This window comes from Eptesicus fuscus, chromosome 2, assembly GCF_027574615.1.
Source record: "Eptesicus fuscus isolate TK198812 chromosome 2, DD_ASM_mEF_20220401, whole genome shotgun sequence".
Taxonomy (NCBI): domain Eukaryota; kingdom Metazoa; phylum Chordata; class Mammalia; order Chiroptera; family Vespertilionidae; genus Eptesicus; species Eptesicus fuscus.
In genome coordinates this window covers 28,174,190-28,180,512 of record NC_072474.1, presented here as the reverse complement: position 1 = coordinate 28,180,512, position 6,323 = coordinate 28,174,190, and the positions used below count along the sequence as shown (strand labels likewise).

General features: G+C 52.3%; 1 non-coding gene across 1 annotated transcript; it reads right to left on the bottom strand.

Annotated features, from left to right (window-relative positions):
* Window positions 1–237: 237 nt before the first annotated feature.
* On the bottom strand, window positions 238–345 carry LOC114227726 (U6 spliceosomal RNA). Its single transcript, XR_003613797.1, has one exon. It is a non-coding gene; the product is annotated as a U6 spliceosomal RNA (small nuclear RNA).
* Between the last annotated feature and the right edge of the window lie 5,978 nt (window positions 346–6,323).

Sequence of the window (6,323 nt, the reverse complement as noted above, 5' to 3'; positions counted from 1 at the left end):
CTGTCCTTGCAATATTTCAGGTCCGTTTGTCAGCACGCCGCCCCAAATCTTCAAGCAAGCCTCTTGAGAGTGGTAATTGTGTTATCTTCCCTTTAAGTTCCTTTTTTTGGTTTGTTTTCTAGCTTCATTGAGATATAATTGACATATAACATTGCATGTTTAAGGTGTACAAAGTAGTGATTCTACATATGTATATATTGCAAAATGATTACCACAATAAGATTAGTTAACACATCCAAAAACATGTAATGCTGCCATAACTTGTGTGTCACCCTTGCCCAGAAGCCATGCGGTTCTCCTCTGGATTGTTCCAATGTTAGCACTTAAGTTATTTCTAATGGTCTCGCTTGATGCTTCATATACGTTAAACATCGAGCTATCAATGCAAAATTCCATTGTGATAGCATCCTGCCTAAATTCTGAGACTCTATAAGGACTTCAACGCATCCTGGGTGACATTTACTAAATATGACAGAGAAAGAGGTAAAGATTGAATCTGGGGCTATGACACCCGTGAGCAGGCAAAATAGGCAGGGAAGGAAAGGCATGAAACTGTTTGCATCTGCCTCCTGGGTGGCCGAGGAGCAGTTGCTGCAGGTGTGGCCTGGAGGGGACCTTGATGGAAAACACAGCCACAGCCAGGCTGACTCCTCCACCAGACTCACTTATATGACAAGCAGAACCGGAGGGATCTTTCCGAGGCACACCAAGCAGGAACATAGCCTGAGAACCGGTGACAACAGAGCTTCAGGCTCTGACAACAGAAGCCCTTAGCCATGGTGGAGATGTGGTTTGGAGGCTGTGAGTCTCGGTCACATTGCAAAGGATGTGACTGCAATGGTGTGAGTGTGCACAGGCCACACAGGGGCTGCAGCCAGCCTGCCCCTGCAGCTGGCCTAGCTCATGGCTCATTCATCTCCCACAGCTGTCAGGGCAGAGAACAACAGGTGAAAGCAGGCCCTGCTCATTGTTCCCAGGAAGCATTTAGCTACGCCTGCCACCCCCTCCGCATGTCCGGCCCAGACCTCCAGCTTAGAGCTTTCATGCTGGGAGGCCAGCTCTCTGAGCCACTGTGACCCAGAAAGCTTTCGTTCAAGACCCAGCCCTAAAAAGTTCCCCACGTCTGGGCCTGGGAAGCTACTTTGGGGCCTCTCCAGGGGCTGGATGAAATGCAGGGACAGGTGGGGGCAGTCCTTGGGGAGCTCAGTGGGTGGTGGTGGGAGGGCTGTGAGGGCTGTAGGTCAGAGAGCACATTCCACCTGCAGGCCAGAGCCCCCGTCACCCCCCGGCAGCCTGGGGCACTTAGTGTTTCAGTTTGTCAGTTAGCCTCCCAAATCTCAAGCAGTACACTTGGAGGGGTGATTGTCACCTTCCTCTGAAGTTCTTTCTAATGGCGTATATTCAGCACTGAGAAATAAATGCAAAATGCAATTGTATTTGGACTGCACTGGTAGCATCCTGCCTACATTCTGAGTATCTGTAAGATGAAGACTTCAAGGCATCCTGGCTGAAGTTGGCTTAATAGGACAGAGAAAGAGAACGTTCTGAATGTCAGGGGACTCCAGTGAGGCAAAACATGCAGGAGAAGTAAAGTGGGGGTGTGATAATGAGTGGGTACAGAGTCACAGGGAGGTGGGAGACTGGGAATACATTTTGGAGAAGGGAGGCAGGTAGGCAGGGGCAGGGCCCCCAGGTCATAAGAAGGATGATGCTAAATAATAGAAAGCAGGTGTGAATCTAAGCTTGGCATCAAATCAAACTTGAAGTAAAACCTGCGACTCCTATCAGCAAGGCCTGGGCCGGTTGCATCAGGGTCTGAGCAGACCCTTTCTGTGCACGGAGGGCTCCGCAAAAGCAGCCAGCGCTTCCTAACGGTGGGGATGGGAGAGGCCCAGGGAGGGGGGATGCTGGGGCCGGGGCCTGTCACTGGGTGGACAAAGCTTTCTTCTTTCATCCCCAAGGGTTTTTCTCTCCTCCTCCTGTGTCTCTCCAGTTCCCAGCCCCATCTACACATAAATAGAAAGAGAGTAGTACGCTGGGACAACTTACCCCCAAACTCTGTCCACCAGCGTCTAAAATTCCTGGCATCAGCCTCACTCCTCATGGAACCACTTAAAAAGATGCCATTTAATTAGGCTGCTGAAGTCATCTGAATGGGCAATTAGCAAGCATCCCTTTATTAGATTTTCTAGTCTGGAATCTGTGAAGTCATCATTTTCCCCTCCCCTCCCACCTCTGAACCTCTGTCCCATGCCCTGTGCCAAGACAGGGGTCTGCGTTCAGTTCAAGCCTCTAATCTTCCCTCGGGCATGGACAACGTCGGAAACTGTGGTGTCCCCTTTCTGGAACTCTGTAACCCCTCTGACTGTAGCAATGCTTGTGTGTTTCTTACCAGTTGTGTTGTAATGCCATACATTTTTCACTCACATATTCTATCCAATAAGAGGGTAGTCCCATTGTGGTCAAGGTCTGTGTCTCATAAGATCAAAGCCTTGGGACATCTGTGTCACAGTGTCTCAGTAGAGTCTGTAGACTCTGAGTTATCATCATAAAACTGCCATTCAAGGCAACACAGGTCAGGTAAGTACCAGCAGGGCACTTCCTCCTCAGACATGGCAGGTCCTGGGGCTTGGAGATAATACAAGGATGTGGAGAATAAGGCAGAAAGAGTGCTTGCTCTGAGGGGTGGTGTCTGGACCCTGCCCACCCAGCCGGGGGCAGACAGGAGCCATAGGAGCTGACTCATCCACAGCTGCATCAGAATCTCAACGTGTGGGGCGGGGGCAGCAAGACTGTTACAGATGATGGTTTGCCATAGAAGAACCTTCACACCTTGATTGTTCCCTGTGGAACACTGTGCCAAGGGACCTCTGTGAACACCAGGCAGGCTGGGTGTTGGGCACAGGCTTTTTAGCCAGTAGGATGGGAGCTGGCCTACGGGCCTCAGCAGGGGGTGGATGGCCCTCCAGGACAGATGGTGCCATGGCCACTAGAGCCTCACTTGGCACATCGCTGACCTGCCTACAGGGCAGAATCTGCCCCCTTGGAGGCGTAGCTCATCTGCTCAGGCCACCCTCCCCAGGCAGGAGGTGGTTAGCTCAGTGGACCTACAGGCTATGAGATGCTCCCTGAAGTCCTGCCACCTCCACCTCCTGTACCTCCAAGTGTCCCTCCCTCTTCCTTTTGCTCCCATCCTGGCTGATCTGGCTCCCCCCTGAGCTGTCCTCTCCATCCTCTCCCTGTACCCAGTGCCTCCTGAGTCACCACACAAGCATGGGGGAGCCATCCTGGCTGCCCAATAAACTGGCTTCAAAATAGCTTTGCTAAGCCCACTGGGGACACCCAGTCTCCTGGCTCCTGCTCCCCCATGTCTTCGTCACACAGTCCCAGCTGTGCCCATGGAGAGGCTGTCACTCAAAGGCCTGGAGTGCATGCTGACCCTCTCTCTAGGGCACCTCCCCAAGGTCCCTCAGGTCCACCTTCCTGGACCAACTATTGCTGTGTGTCCCTTGGTTTTCTTAAGGGAAGGCAGCTCTTTCCAGGAGCACCCTGGAGTCTAGCAGAGGAGATAGGCTGGGGGATAGCAAGGTGATTTCCTCTTACAGAGAGGACATATTTGCTAAGTTTTGGTTGGGTTCTCCTTGGAGTAGAGAAGTGACTACAGGATCCTTGCTGTCATATCTGCCTTTAATTACAGGGCTGGGACTAGGGTGAGGCAAGCAGGGTTCCCTGGGCTCCAAATTCAGGGGCTCTCTCACCCAAGCTTGTGTAATTCCCTCCTCACGTCCCTCCCTCGCCTGCACAGTCACCTCACTCCACAGCCTTGTGTTCAAGGGGAAAGAACCTGGGATGTGTCAGGGTGGGCGCCATTCATTAGCTCTCTCTCGGGTCCTGGGTTTCCCATCTGTGAAAGGGGCACAGGGACACCCACCTGTCTACTTGGCCCAGCTGCTGTGAACACACAACCTGCCACTTGATCGGGGCACAGAGGTGTTGGCACACTGCAAAGTGCCCAGCTTCTGGAAGGGGACGCAGGAACGTCCGACCCAGAAAGAAGCAGCCTGGGCGCCGACTGTAGAGACGCAGAAAGCTGTGGGTGGTGACTCCCCCTCTTCATTTTCCCTGGGGTCACTCACACATGTATCCTTGCCCAGCGGTCTCACTAGCAAGCATGTGGGAGGATAGCCCCCAGCCCGCTGCAGGGGTGGGCTTCCATCTTCTGTGTTCTTCGGGGCAGACTTTGCTCTGGAAACGTCAGGGGCTCCCAGAAAAAAACCTCCTGTGTGAGCTAAACGTCCATCCCCAGCAGCAATGGGTCAGGGATGGGAGATGCCTGCCCCCCCTACCCCCGCTTCGTGAGATACAGAACAGGGTCCAGCACGGTGCGGCCTTTGCTTGCACAAGTAGGTGCATGGGTGAGGGGCCAAATCGCCTGAAGGTGCACCCTCTGTCCTTCCCCAACCCCGGGGGCTCAGGCCAGGCAAGCTGCAGGGATTGTAACTGGGAGCCAGATCTAGTCTCCTCCCAGCGCAGCGTCTCCGGTGAGGATGTGTCACCAGGAGAAGAGAGGGTGCTACTTTCTGAGCTGCAGGCTCTGCAGAGAAGTCCAGAGGCCAGCCTGCCTGGGGCCTGGAAGAAACACTTTCTGTGCCGCTGCCCAACTTCCTCCAAGAACAATGCAGAGAAGATGCTGTTTTCCGCTGGGGAAGCTGGAAGGGTGTGGTGATTACAGGTTGTGGAGAGGTCAGGCCGAGGGCCGCCTGCCTCTCCTGGTGGGGCAGGCATCACGCTGCCGCTCAGCCTTCCCAGGGCCCCTGGAACACGTAGCTGGCTGTCACCGTTCTTAAATCACCTGGGCAAGCTGTAGTGGAGAGGAGCTGGTTATTCCTGCTATCCAGGGCCGCAGTTTCTAATTAGTGACTGGCATGGAGGTAAATGACACTGCTTGGTCATTGCCACAATTATTAACAGCACCACAAGCATTTGTTGATTGCCTGCAGTCCCCACTGCAGAATGTAGAAGACACTGTCTATGCCTGTAAAAGACTCCAGGCTACTTATGGAAAATGCAGACCAGCATGGCGTACTGAAAGGCAGGCAACACGGTGGGTTAGACCATGGATGGACTCTGGAGCTCGCTGCCTGAGTTTGAATCCCGACCTGGCTACTTACTGGCTACATACTTTGGACATGTTACTTAACCTCCCCGTGCCTCAGTTTCTCCATCTGAAAGTGGGGATGAAGATAATAACAGGATCCACTTTGTTGAGCTGTTAGGAGGATTAAAGGAGGAGGCAGTGTTTGCAAAGCTCTCAGAACAGCATCTGGCATTTTATACAGACAGCGTTGGTAAAATAAATAACGTAAGTAAAATAAAAATGTGTCCATAACACATGGGAAGAGACTGTACTCAGCTTTTCAGATGAGGTTTGGTAGTTTTCCAGTGTGTGTTTTGTTTTTAACCCCAGTTTCAGTTACTTCAATTTTTGGTTTGTGGGAGAAGCACATAGGAAGAAATGTGATTCCCAAACACACTTAAAGACCACAGCCCTGCCGAAACCGGTTTGGCTCAGTGGATAGAGTGTCGGCCTGCGGACTCAAGGGTCCCAGGTTCGATTCCGGTCAAGGGCATGTATCTTGGTTGCGGGCACATCCCCAGTAGGGGGTGTGCAAGAGGCAGCTGATCGATGTTTCTCTCTCATTGATGTTTCTAACTCTCTATCCCTCTCTCTTCCTCTCTGTAAAAAATCAATAAAATATATTAAAAATAAAATAAAGACCACAGCCCTGCCCGAGAGCCTTTCTCCTAGGAGAGGTGGCCTACATTCTTGCAAAGCTTAGTGTGGTCACTCCTCTGACAGCGAGGGTTCCAGGCTCCCGAAATCAACGCAGCCATGTTGGCGAGGAGAAATTATGAATGAAAAAAGGTCTGGGCTGAGAGAGTGGATTAAAGACAAATCTTCTAGGATCTGAATGAGAGCAGCATTTACTTCCCTCTGGACAAGCAGATGTTTCCATGATGTTATGTCCACATTGGGAACTGGCCTCGCCGCTGCTCCTAAGACCCAGTGGGGAAGAAAGGAAACTCAAGCCAGAGAAGGGAGATAAAGGTAGAGGCTTTCCCCATCCTTTCCAGGACCGTTGGCTGTGGAGTTGGGTGGAAAGTGTACTTTCCTGACAGCCATGGACTGAGCCTCAGAACAGTGGGTCCTTGTGGACCAGCTGGAGGGAGGGACAGCCCTCTCATAAGTGGGTCCCACCAAGGGCAACAATGTGGACTGGGGCCTTGTAGCCTCAGGCTGTCCTGGAGAGCGAGAGGGTCCC